The 23,971-nt window shown below is 41.7% G+C and overlaps 1 protein-coding gene across 1 annotated transcript in view; it reads right to left on the reverse strand.

Moving 5' to 3' along the window:
- Positions 1-23,971, reverse strand: part of OPCML (opioid binding protein/cell adhesion molecule like) — a 1,088,088-nt gene that overhangs the window by 881,123 nt on the left and 182,994 nt on the right. The gene's annotated exons all lie outside the window — the stretch shown is intronic.

A 23,971-nucleotide genomic window follows, 5' to 3' on the forward strand; every position in this document is an offset into this window, starting at 1 on the left:
CTGGTGCTGTGCTGTCTCTCATTTCTCTCCTCTCCCTCATCTCACCCGATCTGTGTGTACTCAGCAGCTGTATCTGGGCAGAGAAAATGGAATAATATAGAATGCGCTGAAGCCCTGAATAGGCTGTTTAGATTAGTTCCAAGGCATGGGCAATTGTCTTACTCTTCCCTTTTTCCGGGTCTGTGTAAACACAGATTTAAATGATTGATCAAAGATAGAATAGTTACATAATGACCAAACGGAAATTAGGGGAAGCTCAAAGAAATCATATTATCAGGTTTGAAGGAAAATTAAGCATTTCAACTGCCCACCCAGGCTCTCCTCGCCAGTCTATAATCTACAAGGGGGTCGCTCCTTGCTTAGGTAGAGAATAAACAGAATTAAAACAAACACACTTCAAGCTTGGTTCATTACATTGCTCTACCACATGATAAAAAGTCACTTAGCTTTTTTGACCCTCAGTTTTTTCATCAGCAAAGTCAGATGATGATTTTTCATCAACAATCATCTCCCAAGTTCATGTTGAATATAAAAAAGTAAAATGTATACTAAAACTCTTTTCTAATTCCTTATACACAATCAGTGACTCAAAGAAAAGTCTTAGGGTAATTCAAATGAATGAATGGACAGAAGGATACAGTCGCTGAGTAATTTTTATACACAAGCATGTAAGCCAGAATTACCATTTGCCTTCATAGTATCCCTATTTGACATCACATGATATATTTCTTTTCTTTCTTTTACTCTTTAAAGATTTTATTTATTTATTTGACAGAGAGCAACAGGCAGGCAGGGTGGCTGCCAGGGGGAGAGAAAGGAGAAGGCTCCCTACTGAGCAGGGAAGTCTGACTTGGGGCTTGATCCCAGGACCCTGAGATCATGACCTGATCCAAAGGCAGCCGCTTAATTGACTGAGCCACCGAGGCGCCCCATATATTTCTTTATTTATATACTGGCTACCTCCCCTACGACAATTTAAATACCTCATGGTAGCAAGTTTGTCTTATTCACGGCTACACTCCCAGTGAGCAGAACAAAGCTTGGCATTAGTAGATGATCAGTAAATATGTGTTGAATGAATGAATGTGGCAGGAAAGTTTGAACTCAGATGCACCTGACTCCAAAGCCTGTGCCCTTGGTCAATAAGCCAGCTAACTCTCCGTAAACGAATAAACGTTACACATGACAGAGGCAGGTTTTACTTGTCGCCCTGCTGGGTCTTTTTCACACAGCTTTGGTCGCCAGAGGAATGTCCTCCAGAAATTCCCATATCCGAATTCCCAGCACCTCTACCTGTGTCACTTTACATGATAAAATGGATTTTGTGGAGGCAATTAAGTTAAGGACCTATAAATGGGGAGATTATACTGGCTTTTCAGGTGGGCCTCATTTATTTACATGGACTCTGACAAGTGGAGAATTTTTCCAGGCTGTGCTCAGGGAGAGATGGGAGATAGGCAGATAGGGTCAGAGAGACGCTATGATGCTGACTTTGAAGATGGAGGAAGGGGACCATAAGCCAGGGAACGCTGGTGACCTCAGGAAGCTGGGAAAAACGAGAAAATGGATTCTCTTCCAGAACCCCAGAAAGGGAAGCAGCCCTGTTCACACCCTGATTTCAGCCAAGTGAAACCCAAGTCAGATTCTTGATGTAGAAAACTGTAAGATAACAAATTTGTGTTGTTTCAAGCCACGACTTTGGTGATACTGTGTTACAGCAGTGATAGAACACAATGTCAGTCTGAGGAAGCCTACTGCTTATTTGCTACCAGAGTAGGATTTTAGACATCATGAGAAAATTTCACTCACGTTAAAAAAAAAAAAAAAAAAAAAAAAAGCCTGGATTCAATAAACTACCTTATAAACAGCTCTCCCAATTAGGGCCAAAATTAGACAATTTAAAACTTGGGAACAACTGTAAAAGTTGTTTTTCTCTACGTGGGCTTATAATGAAACCTTGAAACCTCCACTGATTTTCTTTGTTCCAGAAATGCGGGCTGGCTTCCACATACTATTCATTAAGCAGTGGGTAGCACTGTGTATCTGGAGCTAAAACCTTCCTCCGCTATGACTTTCCATGTTGCCTTTCATAATAAAGCACACACACAGAAATTGCATATGGTATCTGCATCTTCGCGAGCATGCTAATTGTTACAGCCCTCCTAGTCAGGGGGCCCTGAGGGTGTGTGGGTTTTCCAGCAGCCCACCGAGTCATCTGTCTTCACCACAGAGCCATCCGGCCTGACGACGGTGACACGGATGCCCTGGGAGTCCTCACTCTCCTGTCAGGGATGTTGCTGCAGAAAATTAACGTGCATCCATTCACCGCTGCAGACGGCAGAGTGGGCTGTAATTTTAGCTTCTATCCCCCAAATAATGTTTGTTGTCATGCTGTAATCTTGGCAATCAGCGTAACAGATGAACATATCGTTTCATGTGAAATATTTGCTAAACATGATGGGACCTTGAGAACCACACCTCAGTGGGAGTCTGCGTGTGCATGTCTGTGTGTGCATGGGTGTAAGTTTAAAGAAAGCCCATGGATACTGAGTAGTCTATAGAATTAAAAAGTGAACCAAGTAAAAACTAACTGAATAAGGTAAAGTAGGGAACCTCAAAAGTTCATTAAAAATTAAATTATGCAGGGTGCCTGGGTGGCTCAGTCTGTTAAGGGAGTGTCTCTTGGTTTTGCTCCAGTCATGATCTCAGGGTCCTGAGATCTAGCTCCATGTGGGACCTTGCTTGATGCAGTCTGCTCCACATTCTTTCTCCTCCTTCTCCCTTCCCCTGTGCTCCTCCCCCTACTCACAGCTGACCATGCACCCTCTCTCGCCCTCTCTCAAATAAATAAATAAAATCTTAAAAAAATAATAAATTAGAAGCTTGTCTCCTAAACATTTTAGCACTCTATCACTTAGCATTTTTTTTTAACCTAAAAAATGAAGGCTTCAGGGGTGAAGCCTGGGTGGCTCAGTCTGTTAAGCCTCTGCCTTTGGCTCAGGTCATGATCTCAGGGTCCTGGGATCCAGCCCCGCATCGGGCTCCCTGCTCAGCAGCAAGGAGTTTTTTTTTCTCCCTCTCCTCCCCACTCGTGGTCTCTCTTGCTACTTCTGTCACTATCTCTGTATCTCTTTCTCAGATAAATAAATAAAATCTTAAAAAAAAAAAAAAAAAAAAGTGAAGGCTTCAAACAAGTCCAGAAAAGTCATGCATCCACCTTTCCTCTTTCAAATATGAAAGTTAATACAATGTGCAGTTTCTGTAGTAGAATCTAATAGCAATAAATGTCAATTGGACATATTCCTCTTGTGATATCAGGTTGACTTGTGTGCTGCTAACTCTGATTGCTTATAAAATAGACCTGACCACTGAAAGTACTCCTCATTTTCAGAGTAGACACAGTGGCATATATGTTAGATTGATACGTAAGCAAACTCTCACCAACACCAAACTAGGAGACCTCTCTTTCTCTCCGAAGTCATCCCAAGGTGAAACTCACACCCCTGGCCATTGCTAGAGCAGAGCTTTCAGAACAATTTCGTGTCTCTCTTCTCATTCCTCAGCAACAATATCTTCATCATCAGTGAACTAATTCAACAAGTATTTGTTGAGCTTCTACTATATGGTAAGAAATGCCTTAGATTTGGGGGAGATAGCAAGAACAAAATATTCAAACTTTCTTGTTTTCATTTGAGCCCTCATCTAATAAGGGATATTCATGAACAAAGTTTATATAGTGTTCTAAACAGCAACAAATGCTAAGTGGGAAATTTTACATGGGGTGGGATGGGGTGAGGATCATGAAAGGTGGAGATGGGAAGTATAGGAAGAGAGTGAAAATGACTATCTATACAAGAGCATTCTAGGCAGAGGAACCACGTACAAGGTTTTTGAGGTAGGGGCATATTGTGTGTGCTTGGCTAGGAGCAAGAAGACAGGGAGGCTGAAGTGGAGAGATGGAAGAGGTAAGAGATACAGTCAGAGAGACAACAGGGTGTTCTTAAATGTACAGAGTCGACCCATGAAGCATAAAAAATACATACACTCACAGAAGAATATAACCATCAGCCCTTTTTATTTTGACAAAGGATATTAGAATATGAATTAGAAACTGTATTTTATGAATTTTACCCTTTAGTCTTAAACACTTGGCTTTTTGTTTGTGTTTATATTAATATGTGTGAGCATATAATATAGTATTACTATATGTAAATGTGCTATAAACATGAGGATATCAGTACTAGTAGAATATTACATACTAAAGAAATTCTTTCTTCACCAAGGCCCATGGAACATTTTTTCCATGTTCCAATGACAACTTTTCCCAAACCCAGTTTGAATACATTCAATTGAATCTAAAATATCATTATTTACAAGTATGCCATTGGTCTGTGATCCTCTAAGAAAGAACAAAAAATAGGTCCAATTAACCACCACAATGCAGAGATTTGGAAAGTTATATATCATAGAACAAAGGAAATATTGTATATTCACTCCTATCCTGACCTACAAATGCCTGAATTTTGACTCATTTTGATGTATAATTTCTGCAAACTGAAACCACGGTTTGTTAACCTTGACTCAAAGCAAGAAACTGTATTTATATTTCCTTTGCTTTGGACCTACTTGTTGAGAGATGAAAAGCCTTCATTCCAGGGCATTGTTCAGTCATTAGCAGAAGGAGTAATTGCAGCAGTGGCAGCAGAGCTAGACATGACTATCATAGTGATATTATCTGTCAAAGATTTATGGAGTGTTTATGGAGTATAGACGGCTGTGTCTTTGCCTGTTACCTGTACCTGACCATACTTCACATGTCAGTGTAAGACTGGAGGAGAGAGGTTGGCAACAATCCACAAGGTGAGTGCTGGACCTGTGCCGTCTTCTCTATTTTATATCCACACTAGTGGCTTCTAGCAGGATATTCCAATTCTGCTTCGTAAGCTTCTCTTGTGGTTGCTGTGTGTGTGTGTCAGTGCTAGTGTGTTAGCCTAAAATCATAAGCTCAGGGTGATGCCAGAGAGCCCTGTGTGCCTTTTTGTTATTGTGACAATTGCTAATGTTTATTGCGTGCCCATTGTCAAGCGCAGTTATGTTTCTATCCTTATGTGATAGATAATACTATTAGTAGTATTATTATTATTTCCATTTACAGATGAGATGAGGAAACAGAAGCACAGACAGGTTAGGTTATTTGTCAACAGACAGAAACCCAGGGAAACAGCCTGCATGTCATGGTGGTTAGCAGTTCTGGCTTTGTAGTAGCTGTTCTGTGAGAATCAAACTGTTGCAACTGAACACATACACATCCCACCTGCTGAACCACCCTGTCTCACCTAGTGCAGTCATGAACACAGTCACATGTGTGTTCTATCCCAGCCAACCACATGTATGGCTCCATCCTATACGCCCCAAAGCTCACGAGATGAGACTAACAGAGTTAGATATTATGTAGATCCCGAACTTGCTTTACTCACAGTTTCAGTGATTCTACTGGCCTGGGATGCTAAGAAGTCTTTACTTTAAACCCGTTATCTGTAACCTAGGACAGTAATTACTCTGTCCTTTTCCGTGCCTTCTCTTTAAAATTCAGAGCACATCAAGTTGACAAGTCAAGACATTCCAGCAGCCCAGCCTAGTTGCCTACCCAGGTGAGATGCATGTGAATGGAAAATCAGAGCACCATTCTCACCAGCCCTGCATCAGAATGGACCTCAAGCAGCACAGTTCACAGGCCCCCAGGCTCTACCATACCCTTCCCTCAACGACAGCAAGAGGCTTCTTTTGAGCTCCCAACAGGGTGAAATTCTTTGTTCAAATTCTTTGCTCAGAATTGCTTGGAATTTGTTGCATTTAGTGGCAACCCTGCTGTGATCTCCCAAAAGAGACGATTACCCATGAATTAAAACATCACCAGCAACTAGTATCACTCCAAGCTTTATGGCTTATTTCCTGGATCCTCTAATCACCTAAGGCGGGGGTGGGGGTGGAGGTGGGGGGGGGCTGGGCAGGGACACCTAAAAATCCGCAAAAATAAAATAAAACAGAAAACAGGGAAAAAAAAAAGATTTTTGTTTTGCTTTCACATTCTTGACTCTGCCACATTCTCCATTGTTTAAGTCTGAGCTGCCTGAGTATTACCACCACCCATCTGGTGAGTTCAAAATAAAGGTACATAGTAGGAGAGATGCTGCTGTCAGAAGGGTCCCCAACTGGTGTGGCCAGCAGCTCCTGGAGACATCCCTGGAGGAAGGCCTGGGACAAAAGCACCAAAAAGTCTGATAAAAGACTGATAAAAGTCTTCCACCAACTTTATTTAATTGAGTATTTTAGAGAAAACTTCATTTTCTTAAATTTCCAAGGCATTTGGTTGGTGTGGAACCATATTCTTTTACATTCAAAGCTTTCCAGGAAATGCCCTGGAAAAATTTGTTTTGAGTTGGCTTTTTCCTTGACACTTGAATGAATGTCAGTGGTGAGGCAGCTTCTGTTCTTGTCACAGGGCAGGTGGAAGGGACACATTCCTCACTACACCAGTTTCCAGTTTCATCTGATTATTTTCTTGTCTTTAACACTACACACTTTTTACACCCTCCTTGTAAGGGCCTATTTAGCCAGAGCGATTCCATCCAGTTAAACAGTGATTTTGTTGTTTATGCAATAAAACTTAAATTGACCCTGCCCCACCCCCTACCCCGGCCCAGGGGACTTACTTAAATGCAAGTCTGGGAAACTAGTAAAATATGGTCGACCAGTCCCAGGTAACAGAACCCAAATACAAGGGCGGGTCAGGCCAGGTGGAGACATCCAATCAGTGGGGCACGCATACTGTCTCCCTAGCTACCAAGGAGTGTGGGTCCCACCTTTTGGGCGCCAATTCTGACCAAGGTGATAGGCTAGTTCAAATATCTAATATAGGGTAAATTGTGATTCAATTGGCCACCTGTGTGTGACCTAGCATGACTGTGCAGCTTTCTCTGTGCGTTGAAATCTCATTGGCCACCTGTGTGTGGCTAAGCTGTAAGGCGGGGGTGGGGTGGGGTGTCGCCCTCTCTGTAAGAGGCAGCCCCGTCTGGTCGGTTTGATTCTCAATGCTTGGCGCGAAATAAAGCTTTGCTTGACCTTCGCTTTGTATCCGCCTATTCCTTTGATTACGGACCCATCACTCCTAGTGTATACTGAAACTCACTGAATGACATATTTAATTTTTATAATTTGACCAATTATATGGTTAAGAGACCATATAATTGGAGAAAAATCTACTTGAAAAGAGAATTTGGGCTATTCCTTTAACCCTCCACTCCTTCTCCTCACGCCCTCTTCCTCCTCTTCCTCCTCCTCTTTCTTTCTTTTTTTCTTCCCCCTCCCCTCAATTATAGCTATTTCTCTTCATCCCATGAACTTGGAGTCAGGTTGATGGAACTGGGTTAGAGTCCTGGTTTTGGCTCATTCTACTGTGACTTATTTTTTTTTTTTTAAGATTTTATTTATTTATTTGACAGAGAGAGAGATCACAAGTAGACAGAGAGGCAGGCAGAGAGAGAGAGAGAGAGAGAGAAGGAAGCAGGCTCCCTGCTGAGCAGAGAGCCCGATGCAGGGCTCGATCCCAGGACCCTAGGATTATGACCTGAGTCAAAGGCAGAGGCTTTAACCCACTGAGTCACCCAGGCACCCCTACTGTGACATTTTTTGATACAGTCTTTAATCATCTAATCATTTCACATATAATGAGAATAATAACCCCATCTAGGGACATGTGGGTACAGAAGTTTTTAGGCCTTGGACTCTTGGTTCCCACTTCTGTCTCAGCATCCTGAGATCAAGCCCCACAGTGGGCTCCAGACTGAGCACTGAGCCTGCTTAAGACTCTCTCCCTTTGCCCTCCCTTTCTCCCAACCCCCACAACCAGGCAACTCTCCCTCTCTCTTTCTCTCTCTAAAATTAATAAATAAAATCTCTTAAAAAAAAAAAAAAAAGAAAGAAACCTACCCAACTTGTTTCTTGCTGTAATTAAATGAGATAATTTGCATGAAGCAAGTATCAGAGTGCCTAACACATAATAAGCATCTAATAAATGTTAGTTCTTATCAGCTTCTTCCTTTATAAAGTAACAAGTTATATATTTTCACCAATTCCAGAATGCTAACATCTTATAAATATCTTTTTGTTTGCTTATGAAGTATTGATTTAGTAATTTAAAATAAAAGCTCTGAAAAATTATGTTCTTCTCTGGAAAACAATCAATTAACTTTGCCAATGTGTAAATAAACGGCACTGGCCACCCTGTGATTTAGAATCAGATGCTGTCTTGCACCCTGTGCCTCCTCCTCCTTTTCTGCTGGACGTAAAGTGTGCAAAGCAAAGCATTTTATGGAACTCACCAGTCTGTCCAGAGACACAGACTACTGGGACAGACGCTCCAGGCTGGTTCAGGACTGGCGAGGAGAAAACATTTCATTAAAAAAAAAGAACCTAATTGAGTCCATTTCTGTCCATTCCCTAATTATTCTGCAGCGCCTGGAATGAAGGTACTATACCACCTGACACGGGAGGATTCCCAGGCGCCTACAGCCATCAAAGGCTCAGTAAGTGCTGCTTTTACGGAGGGAAGGCAGCTTCAAAGGTTTCACTTCCACTTAGGTTTTAAGCAGCTTTACAAAAGAACATCGATTTTGGTTAAATTGATTTTATTCATAGTTGGTTTGGATGGTGTATTCAAAAGATAGATCGTATCAGGCTGTCAGCACGCACGAGGCTGGGAGAGCAGACCCCCTCCTCGGTGTGTGTGGACCTAAATATTCCCTCTGTGATGGTTTGGTGGGATTTGTGGACTGAAAGACATTTTCACAGTTTGGGCCACTCTGGATGGGAGTATTATACTGTGATTTTGGTTATGTCAAAAGCATAAAATCAGGCTTCTCTGCTCTGCTTCTGATTTCCTGCACAGCAAACACCCATTTGTCTCATTACGATATATCAATGCAGATTAGCTGTTGACTGTAATGTAGTTGAAATATATGATAATAGACATGCGTGCTAAGTGCCAACCAGTTATTAGAAACTCAGGCTTGATCCCACGGATTCAGCGTGGTGGCTACTGTGAAAGATAACAGCATTACTATTTTAAACATGTGAAGAGACATGAGTGTTCATGATCACTTCTTCTGAGAGCAAAAACTCAGCCAGTATGACATTTAGGAACCACATGGTCTTAAAAAGCATGGCACCAAACAGAAGTTTTCTGCTGAAAAATACTAAAAATTATATATGTGATTTTATATTAAGGCATTCCATCAACTTTAAATTATTTATTCAAATGCAAGGCAGTTGCACCAACTGATGGCAATTGGGCAGAGATTAATTAAAGACAGGTATTTGGAGAACTCAGTTTGAGATTAAAAGCATATCATAGCTGGATTATACAGATTCACATGAACATCGATACACAAACACATGATACCCATGTGTGTTTAAGGTAATGCTTTTCAGCAATAACTTTTTTAACCAGAGATATGCGAAGAATCATCTAGGGACCTTTTTCAAACACAGATGCTTAGGTCCTACCATCAAAATAATCTGATTCAATAATACTGGGGTGGATCCCATTTAATTATATTAAAAAAATTAAAACCTTAACAGTTAATTCTGATATGTCCTAATTAAGCTATGCATTAAAGACATTTTAAGATGTCAGTGGTCTAGGCACTTGAAAAGAGTCATTGTTCTTTCCCAAAACCTCTTGGTACGTCAGTGGGTACCACCATGGACATAAGTGCTACTATAAACAATATAGGAATAATCCTTGTTTACCCATTTTCCTTAACCAGCCCACCAGCCGGTGCTCCTGGCTGTGTCTCCAAAACACTCTCAGGCCCATGTTCTCTCAACGTGACAGACACCCAGGTAGTCCAAGCTGTCTACTCCCTTTGTTTCTGGAGATTAGCACACTGTCAGCCACATACTACCCACTAAATAAGTATGTTGTTGAAAGAATAAATAAAGACTTGAGCCACTATTAATGATACATTTTTCAACAACTACTTGCATAAGACCTGGTATATATAAAATTGAATTAATATTAAGAGACACTGAACTCAAAAGAAGGTCAGTAATATGTCCAATGATAGGACCTGTGACAAGAGTTGGACTAAATAGCAGGGAAGAGAAATCTCCTAATGGTACATTGGCTATGTGGTCCAAGCCTGACCAGTCTTCTGTTTCACTCCTACGCACAATGATCAACTGGGGAATGGACACGCCAGAACTCTACCAGCTTCACAGTCCATATAGAGGTATCTGGTAGAAAAATATCAATTAGCACCTCCTCATCTGAGAAACCAAAGAGTAGATTTCTGGAGGGTCCCCCTGGTCCACTTGTATTTTAGCCAATCTGAATGTTTACACCAATCTGAATGTTTACACCAATCTGAATGTTTACACAAAACAGCCTTGCTCCTCCTCACAAAGGGCAAAGGTGGTGAAGTCACTGCTTGAAATGAAATAAATCTTTTTTTTTTTAAGATTTTATTTACTTATTTGAGAGAAAAAGAGAGCACCAGCAGTGTGAAGGGCAGGGATCCTGATATGGGGCTTGATCCCAGGACCCCAAGATCATGACCTGATACAAAGGCAGATGCTTAACGAACTGAGTCACCCCAGTACCCCAAAATGATATAAATCTGAACATAAATGGAGAGATAATATGGTTTGAACTGAAAGGCAGACTTTACATAAATGGGTACCTCAAATTCACATGCCCACAGAAGGCACCCCAAGAAAAGCAACTCTTTAACCACCAAGGAAGAACGTTCCAGGATTGAGGACCATCCATTTGAGTAATGCCACTGATGCTGTTTAGAAAGCACCCAGAATTTAAGAGATGAGCTCACAGAAGTAACTTCTCCACATAGGCTGAGGCACCAACCAAACCACTAGACATGAGAGATGAATATTATATTCCACACATTCCTGGATTATTGTGGATAGGTATCTCCCCTATTCAACTCCCAAGCCTGTGGGTTTAAGATACACAGAGAGACTATGGAAGAAATTAAAGAGGAGCCAAAACAAAAAAGATGGAGTGGCCCCTGAAGGGTGGTCCTGAAGGGGATGGTAGATCATGGTCCAAACTTCCAGCTTCCTCTGGACTCACTATGTCCCCCACCCCCACAAGGACACAAATTCTAAGTCAGACTGGTTTGGATCTCTCCAGTTCAGTTAAAATGTTTATTGTTTGTTGTCCAGGATTCTAAATCACTCAGAAGGGAGCTTATTTGTTCTCTCAAGTTCTCCATTACCCCTGTGGGGGCTTGGGAGATTGCTTTGAACTGAGGAAAACCCTGGCAGTAATTAAATACAAAAGGCCTCCCAGCGCCTTCCTTGTTCCTTGGTTTTGGCAGACGGCTCTAGCCGAGCAGAAGGGGGAAGATTTGATTTTAATCACACAGATTTCATATTTTATTTTGCTCATTAAAATTCCTGATAAGGATTTACTTCAGCATTTTGTGGCTCTCCCTGAATATTTGAAGAGGGTCTTTTTTTTCCCCCCTCTTTTTTACTACAAATGTTGTCTGATCTCTGCCTGTTCCACTGTCTGAAGAGATTGCCTCCACATTGCTCAAATCCAAGGTGTGAGCCATTTCTGGGAGAATTAAAAAAAAAGAATTTAGGGATGGCATGCCACTACCCTGTAATTACAGCCATGCTGTCTCTGCTCAGCCAAAGTGAAAAAATCAATTATCTAAGAATGCAGGGCTGGAATCAAGATGAAGAAAAACTTTGCTGTCTAAAGTTACCTAGAACTTCTAAGAAAATGAAAAATTCTGTGTCTGTACAAAACACTATTGCTAGGGAAAGGAAGGAAATCATTTTTAGAAGGAGCTGCTCAGGAGACTCCACAGTCCGATTGCACCCAGCCTGCTTGCCTTTCTTCAGGCTTTCTCAGCTACTCTACTCTGACGTCACTCTGTAGTTGCTGGTTTTGGTCCCCTCCCTTGGCAATGTTAAATTGTCCCTAAGCAGTCCCAAACTACAGCAAAACCGCAATTACTTTATTCTTCCTCAGGGCATTAAATGCTAACCCTTTTTTGCCAGCAAACAATTAAATTTTTGTTTAGATATATATTTTTGTAGATTTACATATTTATAAATATATATTTATATATCTATATATGTGCATATATATGTTCAATAGATATGGAGTTACATCTGTAATATAATATTCTATATAGAATATAGAATAGAAGAGCATATAGGATTATAGATACAGTTCTCTCTATGTATATCCATATGTAGTATTACATATACTCTCCATCTATACCTCTACACATCCTAGAATTTTTCTTTCTGCATCTATGATTAAGATTTGCAATACAGTTTCTCCATTCCAGATACTTGAAACTTTGCACGTGTCCTCTGCATAAAGACTGTCCTCAGAGAGATCTAGGGACAGTCTGGGAGTGCAGTGGTGGGGAGGGGGTGGCTCTTAGCTTAAGTAACCGAGAGCTGGGAGGGCTCCAGACTCACATCCTAGTTGAGGCTCTAGTATGAAAAGCCCCGTTACTTTTTCACTATATATTGCTATAAGTGCTGAGTTCTGATGGGAAATATTAGAAGAACTGATTTTGCATAAATATACACTAAGACATCCTTTTTTGTCCTCTATGTTCCCCCTTCCAAATATTTGATTGCCAGGTTGTATTATTTTGGGGAAATCATTCCTAATCCCACCCATCTCTCACTAAGCCAATTCTGCCTAAACACCTAGAAATGTCATTACTCTGATTATTGTTAACTTGTTAACTTGAACAAGTGAAGAAAATTTACCTTTTGTCTTTTTACACCAACAAAACTTCATTCCCACTGAAGTAATTTTAACACCTACCAAAATGCAGAAAGACCACCCTCAGATAGTGATACATATATATATATATATACACATATATATATATCTGTATATATATATAAAATATATATCCTACTTTCATTATATTAGAATATATAAGTTTTTATATATAAAATTTAATTCTATTAATAGATAATAAATGGTAGTGAGATTTTTAAGATATCCCAGGAGCCTGTAATCAAGTTTCTCTAGAGAAGAGAGCCGAATCCTCGCCAAGATATGCAGCATCTTTTGCGTGTTCAAAGAACTCATATGGAGAAAAAATAGGAATTACAGAGTGAGAAAGGCATATCCTTAATCGACCTCCACAGAGCTCATCTGGGAAGAAAGTGGGTCCCTTCGTGCCTGCATTGCAGTCCTCTGTTTTGTACTCTACATCCGCATTTTCTGTTTTTGTGCTTTTGTGTGCTAGGGCTGTTTCTTCAAGAACAAAATCTTGGCCATCACAATAGAATGCAAGGTCCTTCTCTTCTCTGAAGCCTGTGCACCCCCACTTCCTGCAGTCTCTTTACTTAGCAGCAAATTTCCCTTCATTAAAATTAAGCCTCATTTCTTGCTCATCTTTTCCTGTTTTCCTCAGCAAAACTGAGTGCAGTACTGAACCAATTTTTCTCGCTGCTTTATTTTCCTGTCACTTCATAACACCCCATAGCTTGTCACTTCATAAATCTTCTTTCCCTCCAAAAACAATAAAAAAGTTTATTGCACCCAATTTTACCCCTCCTTTGTAGGGGAAATAAAGAAGAAATTGGGGTGTGTGTGTGTGTGGGTGTGTGGGTGTGTGTGTGTTGGCAGGAGAGAGAATTGAATGTGTTTTCACATAACTAAGTCCCCAATATGTACTAGAAGAGTCCATTTGGTATATTTTGGCTTGAGGTTTTTGCCCAGACTCTGGGATTAATGGCTATGTTCCAGTTTATGCTAACTGCAGGGATAAAATGGTCTTATATTTCCATCTGGAGTGGTGACAGCTCAAAGTAATTCTTCAGGGTCAGACTCCTGGACAGCGAGGTAAGAGAAATTATTGCGGGTGAGCTCGGGATTGCCAAACACGGGAGCTCTCAGGCTCTGCTAAAGCTGCCCCTCCCCCACCTAATTAGCTTGTGTTCACTTTCTCTTCTAACTCTCTCAATCAGCTTATTTGCTTAATTCCTCCGCTAGGACCAAGTAGATATGGGGAATTCTGTGGACCCAAATTTCACAGTTACAGACTCTCTGAACAGCCCTGAAGCCCTGGTTCCCGTGATAGGGCAGAGACTGGCAGGTTCAAGACTGGCTAGCAGGGTGGGGCTCCCGTGGGCAGTCCAAGACTCATGGCATAGGTCCCACTCTGAGGCCACTAGAGTCTACCTGAGACAGGATAAATACACGCCTGTGTTCGAATCAGAGCAACATGGGCTCATAATGCAAAACTCAGGGATTCTGACCATGAGTACTGGGAAGACATTTTGGGGTGCTGGGGGCCAAGCTCTAGAGAACACTGTCTATGGTGAGAGTGCGCTGACTATTCTAGCCATCCTCCAGATCCTACTTAACCTAACTCAACTCCCATGCTTCCCAAAACCCTGGATAGTCATTAAATTGTGGTTAAAATCTCAAAACTTGCTGGGCCTTAGGCAAGTTATTTAACTTCTAGGCCTAATCTGTAGAATGGAATAGTGATATTATAAACCTTGTGGATGTGTGTTATAAAGATTAACTGATATAATCAGAATCAAAAGCATAATCGTAACTCCTGGCATATAGTAATGCAAAACTTAAAAAAATGGCTTTTATTATCAGATGAGCATTGAACACTTAACATATGCTGGACAGTTTACCAAGTATTGAGGACATGAATGAAAGCAAATAAGAAATAGGTCATGGCCTTGTCTCACTCACAATCTAGAAAACATTTCACCTCCGTAATTAAGAAAGGTAGACTTTTTTATTTTCCCTCTTTTTTAAATGAGACAACTGAAGTCCAAAGAAGTAAATAAAATTGTTTAAAAGTTACACAGCTGGGGTGCCTGGGTGGCTCAGTGGGTTTAAGGCCTCTGCCTTCAGCTTGGGTCATGATCCCAGGGTTCTGGGACTGAGCCCCGCATAGGGCTCTCTGCTCAGCAGGGAGCCTGCTTCCCCCTCTCTTTCTGCCTGTCTCTCTGCCTACTTGTGATCTCTGTCAAATAAATAAATAAAATCTTAAAAAAAAAAAAAGAAAGAAAAAGCTATACAGACGTTAAGGGACAAAACTGTAATTTGAACCCTAGTCCAGGTTATTACAAAGGGTGTCCCTCTACCTACTTTCCACAGCAATTAGTATAGGTGGATCCAGGAATACAATTGAAATAGGGGATTTGGTCACTCAGGATCCCAGTATGTTGCCTTATTCCTAAAGAAGTTTCAAGAATGAACAAGACAGAGGCTCCTGGGTTGCTCAGTCATTAAGCATCTACTTTCGGCTCTGGTCATGATCCCAGAGTCCTGGGATCGAGCCCCACTTTGGGCTCCCTGCTCCGCGGGGAGTCTGCTTCTCCCTCTCCTTTCCTGCTGTTTGTGTTCCCTCTCCCATTGTCTCTCTCTCTCTCTCTCTGTCAAATAAATAAAATAAAATCTTAAAAAAAAAAAAGAGAAAGAGAATGAGCAAGACAGATGAGGGGAGTAGACTTTGAGAGAGCCTGCACAGGGGGACCAGAACTCCTGAAATCCCATTTACTGTATTGTCCCTTGGAAGCTGGTGATTTCACAAGAACCTAAGCTGTGGGCTCTGGCTTTTCCTACTGCCTAGGGTCCCCCACATCTCAGGTTCTTAGTGGTGGGACCGATAGGGGTAACTGACATGGATCATGCCACCACAGAGATGCATGTGGGCATCAGGGCCCTGAACTGCCTGCCCCACCCTGGGTTTCTCTGCCCAGGAGGGATGCTGCCATTCCTACCAAGAATCCATGGGGGAATCAGAGCCACCCAGGGCCTCACTTACAGCTTTGGCCTCATGTTAGCTTCTAACTAGAGTTTTGTTTTGTTTTTCCTTCTCATTTTAATTTTCAAATACTAGCTTATTTTCTTAAAAACAAAGATGGAAACTGAAAACAAAAAATCAAAAAAGTTCTTTTTTTAAAAAAAGAACTACAATAGTTTCTATGATTTTTTTTTTTCTTTTCTTTTTTTCTTTCTTTTTTTTTTTTTAAGGTGGGAAGGGGCAGAGGGAGAGGGAGGGGGAGAGAAAGAATCTTGCCGGGCTTGATCTCACAACCTTTAGATCTTGATCTGAGCCAAAATCAAGAATCAGACACTTAACGAACTGAGCCACCCAGGCACCCCAGTTTCCAAAAATTTTTTAATTTTATTTTTTCCTTAGTTATTTCCTCTTCATAATCTTACATACTTCTTTGCTTTTAACTTTCTGTGTTATGGGTTTAGCCTTTTCCCTTAATCTTTTAATCTTGCATTTTATTGGTTTCTAAAGGTTTCTTTTCTATATCCTAAATTTCATATATCATAAGTTGTTTTGTAACTCTTAACCTTTTATCTCTCCTGTGACTTCATCACTGTTAATTTTAAATTCCACTTTATTTCTATTAGCAATTTTAGCAATTGTAAGGAATTCTTTCTTATCTTTCTATTTTTTTCATTATAGTTCATATATATGCTTATAAAATATATCTTTCTATTGTTTCCTGAACTTATCATATATTTCATTTGTATTTATAATAACCAATAACAAGCATGATTATAGCAGTAAATTTTTCATTTAAGAATTTTGATCAGGCTCTTTTCAGATGTTTGGGTCCAGAGCAGAGTGACCCAGCTCTCATGGAGTCCACCAGGAGCTAAGGGCAGAGAGTGAGGTCCATAACCAATAGAGCTGTTCTTAACTGCTCTCTCAGGCTCTATCCAAAGGCCACCACAAACCAGCTGAAGAGTGACCTCCACAAACCTATGCCATGGATAACCTGGAGGTCCACATGTTAATCCTTACATAAGCTCTGAGCCTCCATAGAGGGCATTTTTAATTTACTGGAACATGTGACTTCAGAACACCCATGAATTAAATAAATTGATAAGCATGAAGTAATGTAATCTATAAAACACTGTACACATGAACTACCTTGTTAGTTAACGATGGTAATTACCAGCTATTAAGACGGACTGAAGCCTACAAATGACAGATGCTCAAGACCTCTTCTGCTTTGATCTCCTTGTGCTTTCTTCTAATAATAGGAAGGTGCCAGGAAGAGCCACACACAGAATGGGTCCTTGTAAAAGCTTGCTGAGGAAGAGGCAGCCATCCTAGACTGTCTGTTAGAGACAATGATACAGAATGGGTCCAGAAGTTTGAATAGACCTCTCCTCTGCCTCTTTCCATGTGCCTATAGAATATTCAGTACCACCTGTGTCCCCAGCAAGGTTAGGCCAAGGATATTGTATAAAATGATAGCTTTTCATTCCTGGTTATTTATTAGAATTACCTGGGAGGCTTTAGAAAAGCAAAAACAACACACGCCTGGGCCTGTTCTCCAGAGAAATCATGTGAATGGGTGTGGGGTGGGGTCCAAGCATTAATACTTTCGCTATTTTAATTAATTAAATAATTAATTAACCAATTATTTAATTAATTTGGTAGGCTCCACCTGAACCCATGACCCTGAGATCAAGACCTGAGCCAAGATTAAGAATTAAGACACTGAAGTGACTAAGCCAACCACACACCCCTAAGTATTTTTAAGAATATGTTTAGTTGACTAGTAGGTGTCCAAGGCTTAGACTCACTGGAATATAAGGTCTCTCTTTGAGAAGATAAAAAGATTTCAGTTCATAACACAGCAATAAAAATAAAATTAGTATTACCAATATTAATAACAATAATAAAATCAATTGCTGCAACAGCTACTACTACTATCATTTAGCTCATAATTCATCAGGAACCATGCTAAATAATCTTTATCTTCTAATTTACTGGTCAGAACGATGAGCTTCAAGCAAACCAGACAACTTGTCCACATTCAGTTAGTTTGTTAAGTGGCATAGCCCAGGTTCAGGCTCAAGTCTAAGGAGTTCTAAATCTAATCTTTAACCACCAGTTAAAGTAGCTTTCCCCCAATCCACTGGATATAGGAGTCAAACACCAGGGGTGGTCTGCAGTGGCAAGTTTCAGTAAATCAAAAGCGCCTGCTGTACAGAACCTTAGTGCTTTGGTAGGGATTCCCTTATGGCCTCTGGGTCTCCATGGCAGAGATCTGAGAAGGCCACTCTTCCCCCAGTTTGAGGTAGTTTCAGTGAAGCCTGGGAGGGAGCACAGGGACAAGGCTTGTTATTTATGTGGCACTCTCGGCTCTCACCTCCTTGTGGGCTCTGTAAAAGTAGGGAGTGGTCTGATTGTTACCAGAGTGTAACATCTGAAACAGATTAGATGAAATCATTATCAGCTTGAACTCTTGACATGTTGGACTGGATCTTCTTTGTTGTGGGAAGCTCTCCTATACCCCTGTTACAGCAGCCCTGACCTCTAATCTCTAGAGATGCCAATAGCAACTCCTGACTCCAGCTGTGACAACCAAACATGACTTCTCTAGACATTGTGAAATGTCCCCAGGCCAAAATCACTCCCTGCCGAGAAACTGGTTTATTTAATCCTTTGGCCACTTTTCATGATAGACAAGACAGCTATCACCACTCTTCATTTCATCAAAAAGAATGCTTAGGCCAAGAGGCTGTGAACTTCCTGAAGTGACATAGAGTGGTACCTGGATTTTCTGGTTCCACATCTAGCTTTACATTAAAATACTCATACCTAACAAGTGAACAAGAATAGGCAAATTTTTCTTTGCATCATTCACCCCAGGCTGCATCCCTGGTTAGAGGTTTCCCAGGGAAGTAAAAGCCTCTGCCTGAGAGGTTGTTGCTGGTGCTGACACACTCACTGAGACATGGTGTCATATGATTAAAGGAGGCTAAGGATCCTCAGCCTCCCTAACACCTAGTTTTCAATGAGGGCTTCTGGACTAGAGGACAAGTTGATTTTTAATCAGTAAAGCAGATAATTCAGCCACTGAGTAGTATCCTGTTAAGTCTTCAAAGTCCTCTTCTTTCTCATTTCCAAATCTCCTCAAGACAGAGCATCTTGGACAGTTACCCAGGTGAGACTGCAGCAAAAGCTCGTCCAGTGGCATTGGCTAACAGCAGAGGCTCATGCTAATGGCAAGTGCAGGTCCCAACAATCAACCTAAGAAACTGTTGCCGCCTAAGCTGAAAGTTGATGGCTGGAGTTGTTGAATAAAGATACAGATATCCTATCAAGTGAAGAGAATGATATAGAGACCCTGAAAGAAAGGCATCTCCATCTAGAGGCTCTGTTTAAAAGGAGAGGACTCCAGCCAGGGAGAGCTCACAGGCATCCCAGGATGCCTGGCCCAGGATGAAACAAGGGGACCAGCCCAGGGGATGGAATCAATATTTTTATGGGAATGGACTTCACAACAGAAAGGAGGCCTGACATTAGGACCAAGGTACCAATCAAAGTTAGACAAAAAGCAGAGGTTATTTGATGGAGAACCCACAGAGTGTAGGGTCAGAGTTAGCATACCTCCTGTCTCAGAGCAGTATGGACCATGGGAACAATGGGGTTGGGGGAGGACACCCATCAGGTATGAAATGCAGAAGCCAGGAGCCAATCCAACTTTGGGAAACACTTCAGCCTCTTTGGGGACCCCACATTTTTAATTCTTCTTAATGGAACAATAGCAGCAACAACAAACCCTCAAGAAGTAGGACCTTATGGCTAAGAATGTAGGACCAGGTAAAGCAAGGGTAAAGTCTGGACACCAGACAACCGGATGACCCTGGAGAATCACTTAAGGTCTCCAGCGTGTGGTGTCCTTGCTTTAATGGTGGGAGTCAATATAGAATCTCATAGGATTGGGAGATTTAAATGAGAGAGGAAAAACAGAAAGCCCTAGAGTCAGGAACAGAGGAAAAACTCAGCAATAGTATTTTGAAAGAAAATAATTTGTTTTTTAGGCTGAACTTAACATGTCACGTGAAGTGGGAGGAAGGAGATGAAGGAAAGGTGTGCTCCTGTTGCTGTCAGAGGTTCTAAGTTTAGTGACTGTCCTTGCTCCTGGCATCTCTCCTTTCTCACTCCCTCATACCTCCATATGTTATTATAAGGTATGAAGACTTTTTCCCCTTTTCGTGACAACCAAGGATTTCCTACACCCACAGATATTTAATATTCTCCAGATGCTCAAGGCCAGGCTGCAAGTTAGCATAGCTACACCTGGATTTGGATCTAGAGACAAATTGCTACTTCATTATAGAACCAGTGAGAAGCATCCAATTTTTAAGGTTGTTAAACTTGCGAGGGCAACAGAGAACCAAATGAATGTATAATGAAGAATTACCTAACATGGGGCAGAGTATCTTAGAGGCAAAAAAGAAACACACACACACACACAGGCACACAGAGACACACACACATACACCCCTCACACCCTGGAAAGCTATTTTATGATGGTAGAAATAGATAGCTGGGGTAAGACTCTTCTTTTTAGATACGATAAGCAAGACATGATCTGTCATAACTCTTTTTCTTGTCCCCTGGATGCAAGGGGTGCCAATAAGTCAGCCACTATTTAAAGAGCTTTTTCCTACACCTGTCACCTGTGCAGGCCTCTCTGCAAGTCTAAGAGGTACAAAGACTTCCTTAGTTCATAAATACTATCCTTCCCCGGCCTGCTCACCCACTGTGCCGCTACTGATAAACACCCACTCAAAAGACGTCTGGTCTTACAAGGCACCAGAAACAATAACCCAGTTGCCTGGGGAACCAGGAATTCATGCAGGAGGCTTGCAGGGTCTGCCTCTGGGCCAAGGCAATGCCGGAAATGGAAAGCTCAGTTGCCCTAAGCTTCTGACACACATTATGGATTCCTGAGCAATTTGGGGAAATCAGCAGCCACTTTAGTGCCTTTATCTGCTCTGGGAAGAAACCTTACATATTCCACAGTTAATTGCATTCTGAGTAAGGGACTCCACCTCTCATTTCTGGCAAGACTCACTCTGACCTCACCAGGCTATGATCACAGATATTTTTCATCAATAGTTCCATGTCAAAGTGGCCTCGGCCTTGAACAGAAAGGAGGACACTGGGTTAGGTTTCACCCTGGGTGAAACCTGCTACCCAGAAATCCCAAAAGTTGCTTTAGAATTTTGCAAACACCAAGGTTAAGTAAAAATGGACAGATGTTCCATCAATATAAGATTATCAACATATCGAGGCTTTCGTCTGAAATCAGAGTCCCGCACATGATACCCCACTAATTATTTCCAAGCACTCAGATATCTGGGGTGTTTTCTGTCTCCACTTGTGAGAGTGTTTGCTCCTTTGCCAGGCCCTGCCACCTGCTGATGCCAGCGCAGCCCAGCGGCTCTGGGCAGCAGTGCAAGGGTAGTGGGTGTACCAAATCTCCAATTCATCAGTTGTGGGGGAAGAAGGCTTAAGCCCTTTCCATCAGCTTAGCTACTGTTTCTACAGAATCCAAAGATGACTGCCAGTAGACAGAGCATTTGTTTTCCTCCTCTGAATGCAACTGTCTAGATGGCAGCCTGTAAGTGCAGCAGTTTTGCAGACACTTATTTCATCTCAGAGGTCATATGGACCACAGTCCAGTAGGCACTTACCTGCCACCAGCCTCTTGCCGACAAAACCCCATGTCCCAGTCAGCCTGGGCCTTGGTGACTAACCTGGCTGGCTGATGCCATCCACTAGGGTGGGAGGGGAGGTGCCATGATTGTGTGGGGTTTTATACTACAGACAAGAGGGATTTGGGAATGAAAAAGGGGTTGGGCTGTGCTGGGCCTCTTCTGCCATTCAAGTTCCTGAACTCTAGTTTGATCTTCTTCCATAACAAGGGCCAACAGTGAAACCTCCCTTCTGCAAGCACCTCGGGCTCCCAACATCCTCTAGGACTGTTCTGTGCTGAACCTGCAAAGGAAAAGCTCCTGTAGTAACATTTGCCACTCTGTTCAAGGCTAAAGTAGGTAAGATGGGTCAAAACAATGGATAGAAGCTCAGACGGCAGCTCATTCTAGCCTATCAGAAGGGAAAACAGGTCTCTTCTCACCTCCAACCATCCCCATAATCTTTGATAGAAATAGTTCTGGGGATAAAAAAAAAAAAAAAGCATTCCTGCTGGAAAAAACTTTGTGCACTGGTAGCTGGGGTGGCCAGTATTGTGAAGAATGGATGTCTCCTCAGGTGTCACCCTATCTCTCTCGGAGACTCTTAGAGCTGGGAATAGATGCTCAAGGAAATGACTTTTCACAAGAGAAGGGTTACCAGTGCCTTCCTCAGATACATTCAAGGTTCTCCTCCTCCTCCCTGTTCTTGCACCCCCCTCCCTGCTGCAAGCTTTGAGCAGGGCCAGCCTGTAATGCTGTTTTCTCTCAAATGGTGACCACCACTTCCTGCAAAGTGACTTTCCTCCCCTAGGGCTCTACTAAGTTACAACAATATCCAACTATTTGTGATGCCTGATCATCTTCACTAAAGCAAAACACGATATTTTATTAATGTCAATGACACTTTATTGAGCATTACTGTATGCTAGAGATTTTTTTATAACTTTACATGTATTAATTTATTTAATTCCCACAATAACCTTCTAAATTGGTATTATTACCCTCTTCATTTTAAAAATGAGGAAAACTGATTTTCAGAGAGGTTACAGAATTTGGCAAGATCATACAGCTAATATGTATTATAGCCCGCGTCTAAAACCAGGTGGTTCATTCCGTAGCCCGTGCTCTTAGCCACTAAACTCTATACTTAGCATAGAAGCCTGCCCACTGGTTCTCTCAGCTTTTCACCCATATCTCCCTCTGTGCCAAAAAAGAGCCTCCATTCATCATCTTTAGCGTCTTATACAACAAACTATTCCCACATACACCCCTTCTCCCATCTAACCTGTTCTGTCTTTCCTTATTTGAATCTTACCATTTCTCAGAAACTGGCTCAAGTCAAGTCAGCTCTGCAACATTTTCTAAGGGACCCATGCTCACCCTCATCTCCTTGGACCTTAAGCACACAACCACAGCCACTGTGTGCCGGCCCCTGTTGTCTGTGACTCTGCGCTGCCTTGTTATCAGAGACTATGAGCCATTGAAGAGAAAGAAAACTGTCTTATATTATTTTGTATCTCTTGTAAAATCTTTCCAATATGAGAAACATAACAAATATGCAATTGAATTAGATCAGTATAGTGTGGGGCTCCAGAGAACATTCTAAACCTCAAGTCTTACAAAAACTCTGTAAGAGAAAATGAACAGGCCCCCGTAATCTCCTGTGCCTTTAATGCCACACACAGCTTGAGTCAAACCACATGCACCTCTGCTCCCTAGAATCTTCAGTGCTCTATGTGTAGCTGGGAAAAATGGTTTTCTTTTCTGACTCTAAAGAATACCCAGGTGTGCCTATAAATTCTTCCTTTGTTTATGTGACAGTTTTCTCTGTGACTTGAAATAGGACATCATTCCCCCTTGTCTGCTGGCACTGGTCTCTGGGTGTATGAGAAAGAAAATGAGAATCATCATCCAAGCCCCAAAGAGTATCATTGTACTCTCAGATAATCCAGATGCACACAGTGTGTTTCTGGCCAATTTTAGCTATCAAAAATGCACTTCTCAGTTTCTTTACCAGCCTACCCATCCTAGAGCAGGCAAGGACGGGATGGCTAAGTGGTACATGCTGGAATCAGCTTTACCCTGGGTTAACTGACCATCTCTAGTTGCTGAACATTTCCCCCTAGCCTTCATCTTTCTCCCCTTCCCTTCTCTCCTCTCCTTACAGTTGAACTTTGTATAACCCCTGTAGCCCACTAATTAGCTGCGTGTGCATGTGTGTGTGTGCATGAAAGAAGAGAGAGAGGCTTACTTGTATGTATAATAAAATACATAAATTAACACCTATTTCTGTGATGAGGGCTAAATTTTACAAAATGATATATTCAGGACTTCTGCAATTGCCAGTCAATCTGCCTAGAATGGTTTGCTATCCAAAGGCCACACAGTTGCTTCCTACTTCCCACA

The sequence above is a fragment of the Mustela erminea genome, chromosome 9, assembly GCF_009829155.1.
Source record: "Mustela erminea isolate mMusErm1 chromosome 9, mMusErm1.Pri, whole genome shotgun sequence".
NCBI lineage: Eukaryota > Metazoa > Chordata > Mammalia > Carnivora > Mustelidae > Mustela > Mustela erminea.